This window comes from Mus caroli, chromosome 6 (assembly GCF_900094665.2).
Source record: "Mus caroli chromosome 6, CAROLI_EIJ_v1.1, whole genome shotgun sequence".
In the NCBI taxonomy this organism is placed as follows: domain Eukaryota; kingdom Metazoa; phylum Chordata; class Mammalia; order Rodentia; family Muridae; genus Mus; species Mus caroli.
This window is the reverse complement of record NC_034575.1, coordinates 138081168-138098402: the sequence shown is the minus strand read 5'-3', so window position 1 is coordinate 138098402 and position 17235 is coordinate 138081168.

Here is a 17235-nt window from a genome sequence, read left to right as displayed (position 1 = left end):
CCTCCTGGAGCTACAGTGTGACATAGCTCAGCTCTTCCCTTCTGGAGCTACAGTGTGACATAGCACAGCTCTTCCCTCCTGGAGCTACAGTGTGACCTAGCACAGCTCTTTGGCTTTTCCCACACTTCTTTTTCTTCATTGTTTTATATACTAACCCCCTTCTCTCTTCATTCCTATTGCTCAATGGTCTCAGTTTTAACGAAGCTCTTGAATTTAATCCTATTTCAGCTGAATTTTGGAGGGGAAATGTTCATTTTATGTGATCTAAAAATGACTAGAATTTAGCTAAGTGGAGTGGCATATGCTCTAATCCCTGCAAGTAGGAGGCTCCTGCAGGGGACCATGGTTTGGAAGATACTCTAGACTGCATGGTGAGACCTCATCACAAATGAACAAAACACAGAAACTAGAATTTTATTGAACAACTTTTAAAGTAGACATTGTAAGAAATTGTTTTTCCATAGACACATATGTTTGACCATTTGGGAAGATTAATAGATCTTTTGGAGCCAGAGTCTTGCTAGAGGCAGAGGTCACTTGGTGGAGCTTTGAGGTTTTATAGGTGCCCTCTTCATGTTTTCTCTCGGGAATCCTGGCCTCATGCACCCACCACCAAACCTTTTCCATCACAATGAACTGACTGTAGCCCTTTGGAACTGTAAGGTGAAACAAATTTTCTCTTTGTAAGACACTTTGTCAGGATATATATTTTTTCATTCACTTTACGTCCTGGTTACAGCCCACTCCCTCTTCTCTTCCCAGTCCCACCTTTACAAATCCTGCCCAATTGGCCCCTCCCCTTCTCTGAAGTGCCACCCCACGGTGGGACTAGGCAAATCTTGTCCCACTGAGGCCCAGCCAGGCAGTCCAGGTAGGGGAAGGGTATCCAATGGTAGGGAACAGAGACCAAGATAGCTCCCACTGCATTTGTTAGGAGACCCACATGAAGACCAAGCTGCATATTTGCCAGAAATGTGTAGGGGTTCTAGATCCAGTCCCTGCACACTCTCTGGTTGGTGGTTCAGACTCTGTGAGCCTCCATGGTCCCAGGCTAGTTGACTCTGTGGATCTTCTGGTGGTGTCCTTGACCCCTCCGACTTGCTCACTTCTATCCTTCAATCTTCCACAGACTCCCGGGCTTCAGCTCATGTTTGGCTGTTATGTCCTGTCATCGCATCCCCGTCTGCCTTCCCCGCTCCCCCCATCTGCTGGAGAATATTATCAGGATATTTTTATATCGGCATCAGAAAAATGAGTAAGGCGCAATTGTGAAGAGAGATGCCTGATAAAATGTGAAGTGTTCCCTAGCTGACTTACCACTCAACCAAAGCTGTACGAGTTTTTTTTTTTTTTTTGACTACATCTGTGTGAATACATTTTATTTTTATTCATTTGAAGTTAATTTTTTTTTAGAATAGAAAATAATTGGACTCTTTATAGATGTGCTGTTTTATATTATCTTCCCTCATTGCTTTCCCCAACTGTTGCCTTCTACTTTCTTTTCCCTGGCTGACTTCCTTTCTTCTTCCAGACTCAGGAAGACAGCAAAGCTGTCCTCCAGTCAGGCTCTGGAGGCTGGCAAAGCTGCCTTCAGGTCCAAGCATGAGTTTTAGGAATGATTGATCAATGGAAGCAAAAACTAGCAACGGCAGCTTCCTTCTCCAGGATGCTTACAGCTGAAGACTGCTGTCCACAGAGAGCTCCTACTGAGACTAGCTAACTCTTCCTCCTAGTGCTATATTAGTAAACACACAGAGGTTCAGGAGGCTGAGGCATCTCTGTTGGTGCTGCTCCATCAGAGTGCGCATGGCACACCCCATCCCAGGCTGTTCATACCCGTGTCTGTATGTATGTCCTTTCTCCACCCACTGGTCACCTTAGTCAGATTTCCAAGAGCAAGCCATGCAGGGTGTAGTGGTTTGCCACATCTCTTAATATCTCCTTTCCCTTTCACTACCCCTTTTCTAGCTTTGTGACATACACATCCACACACACAAACACACTCACACACATGGACACACACACACACACACACACAACTTTTCACATCTGAGAGGAAATATATATTTCTCTTTTTGAATCTGTAAAACATTTGAAATGACATTTTGTGTGTGTGCCTTGTATGCTTGTACATGCATAGTGGAGGCCACATGTCAATGCCACGCGTCTTCCTCTATTGCGAGACCCACCTTATTGATTTATTGATTGATTGGTATACTGAGGCAGAGTCTTACTGTGTAGATCTGGATGGTCTGGAATTCACAGAGCTCTGCCTGCCTCTGCCTCCTGAGTACTGGGATTAAAGTGATATGTCATTACACCAGACTCCTCCTTAGTCTTTGAGACAGGATGTATTTGTTACTTTTTGTTGCTGTCAGGAAATTCCCTGACCCAAACAAAGTGACTTAAGAGGGAAGAGTTTACTTTCATGTGTGGTTACAGAGGGAGAGTCCATGATGACAGAGGAGGCGTGGTGAGCAGGCTGCTGGAGCTGAAAGCTGAGAACACACACCATCACGCCTTCACACCTTCAATCCGCAGAGAGACCAAACTGGAAGTGGGGTGAAGCAATACCCCCCCACCCCCAGAGACGAAGTAACAAGGTTCACCAACCTCCCCAAACAGTAGTACCAACTGGGGACCAAGTGTTCAAACATGAGCCCATGGAGAGATTTCTCACTGAAATGACTGAGAGATGATAGAGATCGGGGCGGGGTTTCTCACCAAACCTAGCCAGGACTTGCCACTTTGCCAGATTGGATGGTTGGAAGCCTTGCGTACAGACAACAGAGGCTACAAGTAAACTTTGGTCTTTTTCTCTATTTCTCTACACCCTACTTTTTGAGGTAGGATCTTCAAACCCAGAACTTCCTGTTTTGGGTAGTCTGGATGGTGAGTGAGACTTGAGGATCTGCCTGCCCCCACAGTCCTCCCTCAGCACCGGGTTACAGACACCCTCTGCCACTTCCTGCATTTTCTATGAGTTCTGGTGATCAGATTCTGGTCTTCAAGCTTTTGTGGCAAACATATTAATTACCCACTGAGCCATCTCTCCGCCCAAACCAATCACTTCTTAAAAATTATTTTTGATGGTATTTACTCTTTGGGGGGTAAGCTGATATCTCTAGTGTTGATTTGCATTTCTCTGACAGTAGTGGATTGTTTCTCATATCCCTGATCAACATTTGTTGGTCTTGTTAGAAGAATGTCTGCGCATGTCGTTTGCCCAGTTGATTCTTTTCTTTGGGGTGTTGAATCCAGGGCCACACACAAGGCCACACACACTGAGCTACATTCACAGTCGAAGTTGTGTTCCCTTATGCTCTGGCTATTAGTCCCCTAATGGGTGAAGAGTTTTCAAATATTTTTCTCTCATTCTGTATGTTGTCTCTTCAGTTGTTAATCTTTTCCTTTGTTGTGTGGATTTTTAGGGAATCCCATTTGCCAGGTTTTGCTTTTGGGATCAAGCCAAGATACATTTGCCCAGGGTAATGTTCTGAAACATTTGCACTGTATTTTCTTCAAGCAGCTTTGGTTTAATTCTTTGATTCATTCTGAGCTGTTCAACAGTGAGAGGAAGGGCCTAGGTCCTTTATGCTGTGTATGGATATCACTACATTCTTGCTGCCTTTGTATGCAAGTGTGTGGATTTATTTCCAGAACCACGGGGGCTACTTTTCTGATTCTGTCAGCGTCCGAGGGCTAAGCCACTTAGGGGAAGCTCTCTTGGTGTTTGCTGGGGTCATGAGAAGGTGGCTATGGCTACCTGGTTGGTTTGCAGAGGTGGGTTAGTAGAGTCCTATGGGTAGCTTTCAGCTGCTGCTTCACAGAACCCTGGAGGGCATTTCAAGATGGCCCCACATTAAGAGCTGAGGGGCTGGGGCACAGTATGGGTTGGTGGATGGTCTTTGTGACCAAGTTTAAAACTGGAGAATCATTGTGCAGATGATATGTCATCTCTTGTTCCCATCTCTGCTAGCAATACCATTAGGATGGAGAGCCACAAACTGCCATGACTGGTTGGGCTTTTCCTGAGGCTCTGTTGGTCTAAGGCTGGCTAAGGCTCAATTTTCACACAGAAACTCCAGGAACTCTGCTCTGGATATCTGTCTCCAATCCTGGCCAAGTCAGTTTAAAGAAAGGACATCCTTGGGAGTCATTCCAGTTTCTATGGACTTAGCAATATTTTACACAGCACGGTGTTCCAAACTTCATTTGTCCTGTGTAAGGATGTTCCGTTGGATCCCTCCACAGAGGGGTATTAGAAGCAAAACACTTTCTCACATCACATTTGAGCACAGTATTTTTGGGTGCTTATATAGCTGGTGAGTTAAGTTCATTTTAGGCAAATTCTAATTTTCTATATCTGTCTACTTTATCTATCTATCTATCTATCTATCTATCATCTATCTATCACCTATCATCTATTTATCATCTATCTATCTCTATGTATCTATCATCCATCCATTTATCATTTATTTTCTATCGTGTCATTGTTTTGGTAACTTTTTAAATTATAATGCTATTTTATAATTTTAATAGTGAACAGATACAGGGCCGGGGAACTGGCTCAGCAGTTAAGAGTGTGTCCTGCTTTTGTACAGGACCTGAGTTCACTTTCCAGCACACACATTGGGTGGCTCACAACCACCTATCCCTCCAAGGAATGCCCTGTCTATTCTGGACTCCTAGGGCACCTGCATTCAAGTATGCATACACCCCTCCCCCATGCATGAAATTAAAAATAAATCTTTAAAGTCATGAACAGATGCTTAGTATTTCTGGTTTTTCCATCACAAACTTCACGCACACACATACACGCACGCACACACACACACACGCGCGCGCGCACACACACACACACATCAACATTTTCACATATCCAGGAAAAAAAAAAAAGGGCACATAGGCTAAAAAATAGGTATAGGGAGAGTTGCTTGCTGTTTTCCTCCCAGACATCCTGAACCCATGGATATTGAAAGTTAGATAAAGAGATGGGGTCTTAACAAGGAGGAAGGCCATGTGGAAGCAGGGAGATAAGAAGGATTACTGGATTAAACAGAAGATCATCAGGGAACACGCATGACTTCTGCAAATAGGAGATGTAACAGCAGATGCCTTTCTAAGGCATGAGCTCCTCACCAATGGAGAAAAGCCACAGCAGAGAGAGGCTCCGAAGCCACTGAATGGAGGAGTGCAGATCCTGAGAGATGGCCCAGGACCTACAGGGCCTACAGCGCCTAGTAAACACACAGGAAACGCCTTTCTAGGAACCGGGCCAGCTTGCCCAAAGGCGGAGTGCTTCAGCAAAGCTAGGAAAATATTTCATGCGTGCTACCAGTGCCTCTGAAACACACAATGCCACAAACTTGAAAAAGAAAAAACAAAATCTCCTGACTGACACAGATTTTCCCGTTACACTAATTATCTCTGCGCTATGCTTAACAGTGGCTCGAGCTAATATTTTATTTTCATACGTACGTGTTGGTTTGAATGAGACGTTGTCTTTCTAGTTCCCGAGGAGATTTTGGTGGTTTGGAGTTTTATCTAAGTATGCCAGTTGGACAGGGCTCTGTCCCAAGGAATGCTAAGGACATGAGACATGTCCTTTCTCTGTCCTTGGTTTACTCTTTAGCAAATGGGAGAGAAGTAATTAAGCTGCCACGTTTAGGATATGTGAAGGCAAACAAAGGGTATTTGATTTGTATTTATGCATTTGATGAGAGAACCCAGTTGACAGGCAGCGAGCAGCCAGGGTTACAGAGCCCTGTGCTGATCAAACACAAGAGAGTGCTTATTTATGGGTGGTGGGATTGACTGTGAATTTCACTTTCATCATTGCTGTCCTTTAAAACCCAACAAAAATGATCTGCTAATAAGTTAATAATCCCTAAATTGATTAGCATTAAGCATTTAGCAGGGAAACCACCATAGCCCTTACAGGTTAGGGATTAAAACGTTGTCTTTTAATTCGTGGCTCCAAGAGACATCCCATCCTTTTGTCTGTGAATGGAAAGGTGAAGAGTTAATCACAGATTTGCCTTCCTGAGGGTTAGAGGCGTTAAATCCTCACGACAGGTGTGGCGTGCACTTCACTGTAATAGGAAAAGCACAGCTTTGACCAAAGTGATAATAGCAACAGCCGTATGCAAAGTATTTCTAAAATGTGTGCCCTCTGAAGAGTTCACAGGGGTCACACCTCTCCAGTTTTTTACAGAAAACAAGATGCAGTTTGAAGCAAGTTGTTCCTGATACCATTTGTAGGGCTGGGGAGATGGCTCAGCTGGGAAGATCCCATAATGCATTTGAGCAGCTGAGTTCAGATTCCCAGAGCCAATGTAAAAAGGCTGGGTATGTGCCAGTGCACCTGTGACCCCAGTGCAGCGGGAGAGGGAACAGAATCAGGGGCTTGCTGGCTGCCAGCTGAGCTCCAGGTTCAGTGAGAGACTAACTCAAGGAGTTCAAGCAAAAAAAATGATAGAGTAGGTAATACAACATCTTCCTCTGTGTGTGTGTGTGTGTGTGTCACACACACCTGTGCACACATATGCATATACACCACACACGCATACAGATTACAGTCAAACTCTTCAGTATCATGAAGTCTTTATCACTTTCTGGGTAGACTCAAAGGCAGATTGAGTCTCTCTACTTCTATATAGTATCAGTAGGCCATTATCTCTCTTTCAGATTTATTGAGAACTGCCAAGTTAAAACTATGCAAATGGTGAGTTGGGAATCAAATCCAAACCTAATGCCAGAGGGCACACAGTTGACCATGTGGCTTTAGTATGACTATGTATAGTATATATGCAATCCCATCATCTTTTGGACCTAGGTACCATTTTGTTTCATTTTAATTCTTTTGGGACAAGGTCTCATGTAGGTCATGTTGGTCTCTGGCTTGCTATGTAGGCAAGGATGATTGTGAATTTCTGTTCTCCCTGCTTTTATTTCTCGAGCCCTACCACCTAGTTTATGTGGTGCTAGAGATCAAACCTAGGGCTTCACTCATGACAGGCAGGCACATAATCAACTGAACTGCATTCCTGGCATGTAATGTATGTAATACACTCGGGGGCGCGTGCACGTGCACACACACACACACACACACTTATTTTAAAATTTTATTCTAGGCGGGACTGTAGAGATGACTTAGTTAAAATAATGTATACTGCATTTGAGTTTGGTTCCCAGCACCCATGTCAGGCAGCTCAGCACTGTAAAAGCTAACTCCAGGCAAACCCAATGCCTCTGTCCTGTCTGGGCACCTGTAGACACATGCACATACTTCTCACCACCCTCTCAACACACACATTTAAATGAATACTAATGAAAGTCAAAAGTACCTTTATATTAAAGTCATTAAAGTTTATTCTTAAATGGACACCTAAAACATCAAATATGTCAACAGAGAACCATGGGATGTTTCATCATGTGATGTAATGTTTAAATCAAATTAAAATATTTGTCTGCTTACATATTCTCAATTCTTTATGATAACATTAAAAATCCTTCTAGTGTTTTGCAGTGTCCAAATGTTATTCACAGTCATCATGCAAAGTGATATGTCAGACTGGGGCATCTCTCTGTTCTAGTACCCATTGGTCAGTTGTCCCTCATCCTTCCCTGTGCCATTTTGTATGGGAAACGGAATGGAAATGTGTACATAATTAAACATAACTTGATTGTCTTGAAGCCTCAGTTGAATACTCTGAAAGACTGTACCTAAATTGGACCTTTGGAGAAAACTGTAAAGCTCGTGCTCATTTTCTATGCAATGTGTTTCCAATTAAAGTGATTGATTTGACCTTCATTGTGTTTTAATCAATCATCTGCCATTTATTCATCTCTCTGGTATTCATAGCTGATGCAGAAAAGATCAAGATCATAATAATATTTTATGGACATGTTAAAGAGTTGAGAGTCTTGGTGAGTAGATATTGTACACGTAAAACAACAACAACAACAACAACAACAACAATCTTCACAGTAGCGCACAACTGGGACTTTGCTTCCAGACCCCAAGAGCTCTGAAAAGTCAAGAGAAATGGACAGGAGCTGCAGAAATTGAAGGATGCGTCATGTTGAGGCACCTTTGCTTTCTGTGTTGGCCGAGATGTGAAAGTTTAGGGAAGGCCATTGTGGAAGGGAAAGGAAGACACCAGTGATGCTATGTGAGAATGTTGTTCATATAACAATGACTTGGTGACAGAGAAAGAGCGTTCCTCACCAGCTAAGTTGGGCTGGAAGATCTCAAAATGTCACGTCTAGTCTTTGTTAAAATGGGGGGAATGAAAATTTTATGTATCAAAGGTGTGTAGCTGGCCTTTGCTACGTTGTGGGTTCTTCTTTTCCCACCCTTTACCCTTCTTGACTTGTCCTCCTTGATAGGAAAGAAGCAAGAATAGAGGGGAAAGAGGAATTAGGAAAATTCACTAAATTTAACTTCTTTCCTTTCGTTTCTTCTTTGACCACAGTTACTAACAAACGACAGCCAACCTCCTTAAATGACCAACAACCACCAACACCACCTATCGGGGCCCTAGAGTTTATATATCCACTGAAAGTTTCCAAAATTCCAAGCATCTATAATCGCAGAAACTATCTGCAGCTGGCAAAACCACGCCTCTGCTAGAGCATGAGGCAAATCATAGTCAGCTGCTGTGGACAGTCTGAAGCAGCCCCATATGCCCCACAGCTGGGATTAAAACAAAAACACTTTCTTTTACTATTTCTGTGTTTTTTAAAGAAAGAAAATTTCCAAAATTGTCACTGCATACCCCCTCGTTTCTGCTTTAAGCCATGAATTGTACTGTGTGTAGTGGGAAATTATAAATCAAGACATTTTCAATGAAATAAGTGCGTTTTGGGTCAGTGGCCAAGGTTTTCAGGAGACCTCTTCTGCTCAGTTTTTGTCTTTATCTGTTTTGATGGTAACCACAGCCTTTCATTGCCTGTAGAAATACACACAAGTCTGCATTCTCCAATGCGAAACTTTCACTGGCTTCCATTCTGATGTTAACACATCCTTATAATAATATATAAGCTGACTTAATTCTACAGTGTTTTTCCCCCACCCCCACAATCCAATGTCTCTTGGCTGTTGGTGATTCTTTCTTATCAGCATTCAGAAAATTAAAAGTTACCAGAGTACTAGTAATCCCATCTCAGGTTGTTTTTGATGACCTATATGATTCTCCAGGAGCATCTAACATTTTACCCCTTTGTGGGCTGCCTTTAGATTGCAGGAATATTAGTCTGAGTACCCTACTGTTGTAAAACATCCGTTCCCCCTACAGTTATGGGTATGTCATTGCATAAGTCCTTAACTTTCCTATTTGACCTTCTGTCCTACATAGTTAACCCATTCCACACTTTGTTTTATCTGAGATAAAACAATTTCTAGAAAAAAATATATAAACCTTTCGAAATTTGAATTCCAAGATTTTTGTGAAATAATAGTTATATCAGCTCTTGTATCCACCAAATCTTCTATTTCAATACCACTGACTTGCAATTTGAATGTTGGCCTCTGATCATTAACAGTGGTTTGCCAGAACACACGTTTTCCAATACTTTCAACCCTCCTGATTTTTGCATTTTTGTTTTTGTTTTAAAACTGGAACAGCTTTGCTTGTGATATAGGAAACAGTAGCAACCAAGCAATCCTATCCCCTGCATTAATTTGTATCTCTCTTTTTATATAGGACATAATTTTAATTTCTCCTTTGAAATCTTCATCTATGATTCTTGGATGCACAATGTATCTTTGGGAAGTCAATCTACTCCAAGACCATCCCTACTGCTCCAATGTGGAGTTGAGATTATTTCATCTGCATGTTACTCCTTGAGTAAAACAGCTTGTAATTTTTGCTTCAGGGGCTTCCAAGACTGTTTCCTCATGGTAAGAAATTACCTTGAATATCTCTTTGTGACCTACACTCATTGGTCCAGTGGTAAATCTTGCCACATCACCTCCATCACCCAATGAAACAGCCTAGGTGTTCTTTCTGGTTTATATTTTGAAAAATCATTGCCCTTAGAGATATCTTGTACACTGTTTTGTTGCTAATGACCATATTTCTCACAATTGAATTACCAAGCATTTTTAGATCTGTAGCCTCTAAATATGGATTGACCTATTTTATCAGCATGTTTCACATTAGAAGCAATATTGGTCATATCCCTTACTCAATTATGCATAGGTACTGCCTGCACCTTTAATGCTCTAATTACTTTTTTTTTTTTTAATGTTTGGTATTTTCATTTTCAAATGTCAAGATCTCTACCAACACCTGCCTTGTATCAGGGTCTGATATGGCTTTGTTTACAGCTAAGACTAATCTTTGTAAAAATTCAGTGAAGGCGTCTCCAGGGCCTTGTATAACCTTTGTAAATGAGGTAGATCTTTTCCTAGGCTCCTCAACTTTGTCCCAAGTTCTTAAAGCCACTAAGCAACATTGTCTATAGTAGAGTCATCAAATTTAATTCACTATTGTATATCAGAAAATCACTCGTCACCTAGCAACTGGTCTTTGACTGTATTTGTTCCCCTTACGCTATTTGCTGTTCGGTATTTGAAGCTCCTTCCCTCCACCATATAAATCGTTGTAATTGCAGACTGGCCTCCCGTGTAGCTGTCACCAAGTCCTTCCAGTCTTTGAGAATAATTTTTTTTTTTTGAGTAGACCAGTTGTTTAGAATTTGTTCCACATAAGGTAAGTGCATCCTATATGAAATCATGGCCTCTTTAAAATGCCTTTGATCTACCATTTCTATAGGACACTATCCTATCTTGTCTGTAACCTTGTTCCACACCACTAGCAGGCATATGTTGTATGATTACTGGGAAAGCTGATGGTGATCTCATAACCCTGGACTGCCCCTTCTCTAACTCTGGTTGGTTCGAGATGAACCCTTTATTTAGAGAAGCTTTTCCAGCTTTTCTCTTACCCAGCAACCCTCCAGCATAGGTTTCCCCTCTCTTTCCTCCTGTAGTAAACTCCGACTCTCTTGCTCAGTCACTTGGCCTGAGACTTTCTTGTTCTGTCTATTCAGGTGCTCTTCACTCCCCAAGTGCTTCTGCCTCTACCTGCTGAAACTTCTGCAATTGCAAAGCCAACTCTGCAACTCTTTCAGAGAAGAGAGAGTAAAGTGATCCCCTTTGTTTTTCCATTTGAGCCATCCCCCCCCACCCCGCGCACCCCTCCCTCTCCACTCCAAATTCTTCCAATAGCTCAGCCATTCTTCCAACCTTTTTTCAAACAGAATATATGATGAAGAAAAAGAAAAAAAACCCAGAAAATCCGTGCTGCGAGTAAATCAAGGGGTATCCCAGTGAAAGCAGTCTTTCTCTCTGCTTTTTTCTCTCCTCTCCCCCCCTCTCTCCCCCCCTTCCTTCTCTGTGTGTGCGTGCACATACTCATATGTATACACCACAGTGTGCATAAGGAGCTCAGAGAACAACTTTTGGGAGTCGGTTTTCTCCTTCTGTCTTATGTGTCTCATGGAGCCAGCTCAGGTTGTCAAGCTTGGCATCAGATGACTGTCAGCTGATCCAACTTTTTGTTCACCTTCAATGCCAGTCTCAGTACACTGTTAATTCCTTCCTCATAAGGATGTGGCAGAATGCTGTGTCTGCTTCATTATAAACCAAATGATGCTTCTAGGATATTGGCTGGTCTGATAGTCTGGTAGCTGGATACAGAAAATGAAGAGAAGTTAATGAAAATTGATTGTAGAATCTTACATGAATGACTATAAGGAGGGGATGAGATGGTAAGACAGATAGCCTACTATGGTTTTATAAGTGAATAAAGGAAATGTGAGTGATGTATCCAAAAGATGGGAATAAGCAATTGCAACAAACTGTTACAGAGTAGTAAGCAAGAAAGAGAGGCTGCAACAAACTGTTACAGAGTAGGGGGAAAGGGAGAGAGGGAATGGAAGGAAGATAAGGGGAGAGAGCCAGATAGAGAGCAAGAGAGAACACTGTTTACACCATTGATGGGATTGTGATGGTGGGCATAAAGCCAAAAGTGGAATCAAAACAAAGGGGGGGGTGTCCCTGGGATGGTGTGTGAGTCAGCAGTCTCACTGAAAAGTGCACTTCTGGTACAGTAACACACTCTGACTCAAAGAAACAAGGCAGAGAGCCACAGAGGACATCTGATACTCCTCTCTGACTTCTGCATGTCAATGGCACAGGCACATGCAAACACACATGTGCAATCATGCATACTACACACACACACACACACACACACACACACGAAACCAGAGAATAAAAAATAGAAAAGAAAGAGGAAAAAAAGCACTGGAAGGACCTGGTGTGAAGACACTAATGTCTCATGTTCTAGAAACTGCAGAAGAAAGCCTGAGATGTATGACCTTTGGCTAGGTAAGTTCTTCAAGCATTCACCATTTATTAATTTGTTTACCTGTTCTAAAAATATTCGCAAACAGTGCAATACTGTATGGCATGTGCTCTGTACATGGTAAGCTCTAAGCAGAAGGTTTGATTGATAGATCTAGGTAGCAGGCCTGCTGTGTGGGGCTGACTCATGCAAGGTTGACTGCCAGGGTGCAGTATGTGGGTGGGTGTGTCAGCTGGGAGTATTTGAGCTTGGAATATGTAGTCGGGCTGGCTTGCTCTCTGATTAAATAAGTGATGAATTCTGAGCCATCCTCATCCATCCTGCCCTCCTCAGAGTTAGTGTTTAGAGATGAATCCTTTGATTTCAGTATGGGGAAAACGTACCCCCTGCCAGTCGCTTAGTACTCTGGGGGTGGAGGCGAGGGGGTGGGGCAGACTGGTACAGCTGCTCTTGCCTGGCAGCCCTTTGATGGATCACCTGTGTCTGCCCCATCCCTACTCTTGATTCCAAGACAGTTTCTCTGGTTCTGTACCGCAGAGAATGGCTTCTACCTTCCCCGAAGCTACTCTTGTACCGCTCAGTCTTGTCTTTCCATTTATTATTTTATGTTTCTTTTTCCTGAGGTCTCACACATTCTAGGCAAGAGCTCCACCACTGAGCTACATCCACAGTCCTCCTATCTCTGCCCATTCTTGACTGCAGCCTTCTCCTTCTGCCCCTATTTGTCTCCATCTGCACAGACCCTCCTGGTCTCAGTTCTCCAAATCCTTGATATGGGGTTGGGAGTTTATCCTGGTTTTGTTAAAGATTATTGTCCTTTAAATTTTTTTGGAAGGAAGGAGTTAGCAGTATATGCTGATGGCCTGATGTGCTTAAGGTCAATTGTCAACTTAAATTGACACCTTACCATTTTCCTACTGAATATTTGAAAGATTTTTATTTCTCCATCTGCATTCTTAATAGATTGTGATAGTAAATAGATATAGTTCCCTTAAGTTCATTATTTGTCAAGTATAAACATGATTTCTGATCAGCAAGAAATAAAATATAATTATTAAAGTAAGTGGCAACAGTTCCAGGCAATGGGAAGACATTTTCTACTTTTCCTTTCTTTTCTAAGTCAGCTATTGTACAAGAGAAATATATTATTAATGACCAGAGCTGAAGCAGACGTCCCAAATATTTATTAAGCAGCAGTTAAGTTTTATGCAGTTTCCCAGGCACTGGGTATCTCAGCAAACAAAACAGATGCATGGCATTTACAGACTACTGAAGGAGAAGGATATTAAGGCGCTCACATGTAAATAAAATTATAAAAGCCCTTTAAGGGAAAGATGCAGGTTACTATGAGAAAAAAAATAGAGGAGCCTAATTTAGTTTGAAGAATTAGGGGGAAAATTCTCACAGAGATGCGACATCTAAACTGAATCTCGAGAAAGGATATAGGCAGACAGGCAGGGTGATATCAGATGTCCACCCAGTGAGAGAGGATGGGCCAAAGATGACAGAGTGGCCCCAAATGGACAGTGAAGGGGTCACAGTCATACAGGTCGTTGAAGGCATTCTCCGAGCATTCAAGAGGTTTTGCCCCTGGCACTGAGTACATCTGGTATATAATTTTATTCTCTTCGATTCTCTGCTGCAGTGGGTGTTGAACTCACAGCCTTATAATAGGTTAGATGAGTGCTCTACCACTGAGATGTCCTCTTAAGTCCTGGTATGCACTTAGATGGTTTTTTCTTCTTCTTGCTGTTGCAGAGAACAAACCCGGTGCTGGATTGTTACACTAGAATAGGTCCATGATGGGGACATGGTTAGGAAACGCCAGTGTACGTTGAAGGCGGTAGATGTGTTTAGACATTGTATTACATGGGATTAAAGACATGCACCACTGAATTTAGCAAGTTATTTACTTTTAACATGTAATGGCGCAGAGTAAGCACTGTCATTCCAAATGACAGGAATAGAAGCAAGGAAAGGAAAGACCGAACTAAAGTAATGTTATGCTCCAGCAAGAAAAAACGCAACACGGTTGGATTCTTCTCAACAGCCTTTTTTATTTTAGGAACACCTCCATGCTACGGGGGAACTCCGGAAACCCCAGGAGGACTGCTTATATCCACCCCAGCACGGGGGAGAGCTATGTGTCCTCCTGGGATTGGTCAGTCTGTCGGCACTTTGATTCGTATGCACCTGCTCCGGAGGGGTTGGCGCCAGATTCGGGCTAGCGCCTGCACAATGGCATTGTTTACAGTGCGTGTACCGGAGGTCGGCGCCATCTTTTAGGCGTGTGGCTGCCTACAAAGTAAGACTGGAACCCATCAGTAGAAACACCAAATGCTGTAGTTGCATGTTTAGCATCTGGGACTCATCAAGGAATCAAAAGGCCTTGGGTAGCCCTGCCTCTCTAGCTCTGCTGCCTACAGAACACATAGGCTCCTTTTTTGGACCAGCTCCATCCCAAGCCAATAGCTGACCTCTGCAGATGTTCCCTGCTCCTGCATCTTTGCTATCTCGGGATTCCTTTGATCTCTGGGTATCATACACTCAGCTGGATGGTGTGAGCTCTCAGGATCTCTTTGCAGGTAATCCAATCCTGCCCTATACTGCCTGGCCTTGGCAGTCAACACCCTCAACCTTGCATCATTTAGGCTTGCAAAACTGGTACCAGGTAGATGGTGCTTCCAAGTCCTGCTGTCAGCTCAGAATGGAGCCTGGCCTATTTGAATCCCATTTGTACCAGGTTCCGTGTGGTGACCCCAGGGAAGAACATTTGGAGACAATCACTGTCAAGATTTAGGAAACTCCACCAACCTTGTTTTTCAGTTTACCTACCCTCATTTCAAATGGACTTGCATTTTCAACATAGCGGTTTTGAGGGTGGGGTTCGCCCTCAGGGTGTCTTTTCTTGCTTTCCCAATGCAGAGGGCCAGTTTCTTTTCGATGACACTAATGTCTTTAACACTTACAGATGCTTTGCCACCTGTGTTCTCTTCCTCTACACTTGAAACTCACTCACAGGCCTTTCCTTGACAAATTTCATGTTTTCTTTATCTTTCTCTTCTGCTTCCTGCTCTCACGGTAAACCTGGACAAGAATAGTAGGCAGAGGTCACGACATGTCGTAGATACTACCCTGTCTGGGAATGTCTTCCAACAAGCAAATCAGTTCATTACTTTCAGCTACAATTTCAGTGTGGTTCCTAGCAGCGGAATGTCACCACGTGTCTTTGCCAGAACACCATATGAAAGGCCCTAGCTGAATACTATGGAGAGTGTTCGTTCCCCTCTCAAACGTCCGTGCTGGATCTCCACTGTTGTCAGACTATTTTCATTGTCTTAAGCTTCCACCAGAAGAACTCATTAAGTCATGCTGAAGGCGTTCAAAGGCTCCCCTAGCCCAGGGTTCCAAAGGACCTGCATTCCTCCCTCAAGCCAGTTCCAGGGACGTGCAAACTACTTTGTCCTGCTCATTACAGCAACAGCGACACTTTTGCACATCGATTTTACCTATTGGTTTCTTTTCTCACCACTGTGATATACCCTGCAAAAGCAATGCAAGAGAGAAAGGGTTTGGGCCACAGTTCTGGGAGTACAGTCCATCATAGTAAGTTGTCATGACGACAGGAGCTTGCAGGCTACATCTATAGTCAGGAAAACAGAGGGAAGGAGTGAGGGATGGAGAGAAGGAGAGACTGAGGGAGAGAGAAAAAGAATAATGCTGATGGCCAGTTACCTCTCTCCTTTTAGTTTATCTTAGGAACGATGCCACCCATAAGAAGGTGGGAGGTTGCTCTTCCTTCCTTAACTAACCCAGTCCAGAAGCTCAGTCACAGATAAACTCAGAGGCATGCTTCCGTGGTGATTCCCAATCCAGTCCTGTGGGCAGAATTCACCATTGCACATACATTACTTGGAACTGATAGTACTTAGTCATGGCTGGGGTGTGTTGGGAGGGGAGTTTTCACAGATTACATCTAGAGTTTTGATTCTGGCAAACGAGGAGGCTGAGGTGCTGTTTACTGAGGTGAGGAATATGGACCAAATAGGACTTGTAATTTTTACTTGGGAGGGAAATAGATCCAAGTAGAAATGTCAAGTAGACAGTGGGATGTGTGGATCTGGATCTCAGAGAATAGATATTGGATAGGCTAGAACTTTGAGAATTGTTACTAATTGAAACTGGTGTCAGAAGCTTGGAAGAAGGTATCAGGGACAGAAATGAGAGAAGTCAGAAGGCTCTAGACTATGCCTCAGGGACTCTCCAATATAGAGGTTGGACAGAGAAGAGACTGGTCTAAGAATTTTGTCTAGATCAGTAGGAGGGAAATAAGGGAAAGGGTTGGGGATATATCTCAGTTTGTAGAGTGCCTTTCTAACACACACAAGCATATATTCATGAATTTAATCCTAGCATCTATAGTTAATAAACTATAGTTGTCATGTCATCCAATATGCGTCTAGAAGGTACTCTTGTTATCTAACCAACATCTCCCCGACCTCATTTCTCACTCAGCTTCTCCATTCTGGTCTCAACATCTATGAGGTCAATAGTTTATAATTCCACCTGTGAGTGAGATCGTGTGATATTTGTTTTATTGTTTATATCCATTCATCTGTTGGATGCCTTGATTGATTGACTATCTTGGCTGTTGTGTAAACACGGGCGTCTCTTTAACACATTGATTTTTATTTCCTTTGAATATTCAAGAGATGAGATGACTTGATCATACAGTGGTTCGGTTTTTAGTTGGAGAGTGAGGGTGGGAAACACCAAACTGCTTTCTTTTTTTTTTTTTTTTTGATTTTTAATATTTTTATTACATATTTTCCTCAATTACATTTCCAATGCTATC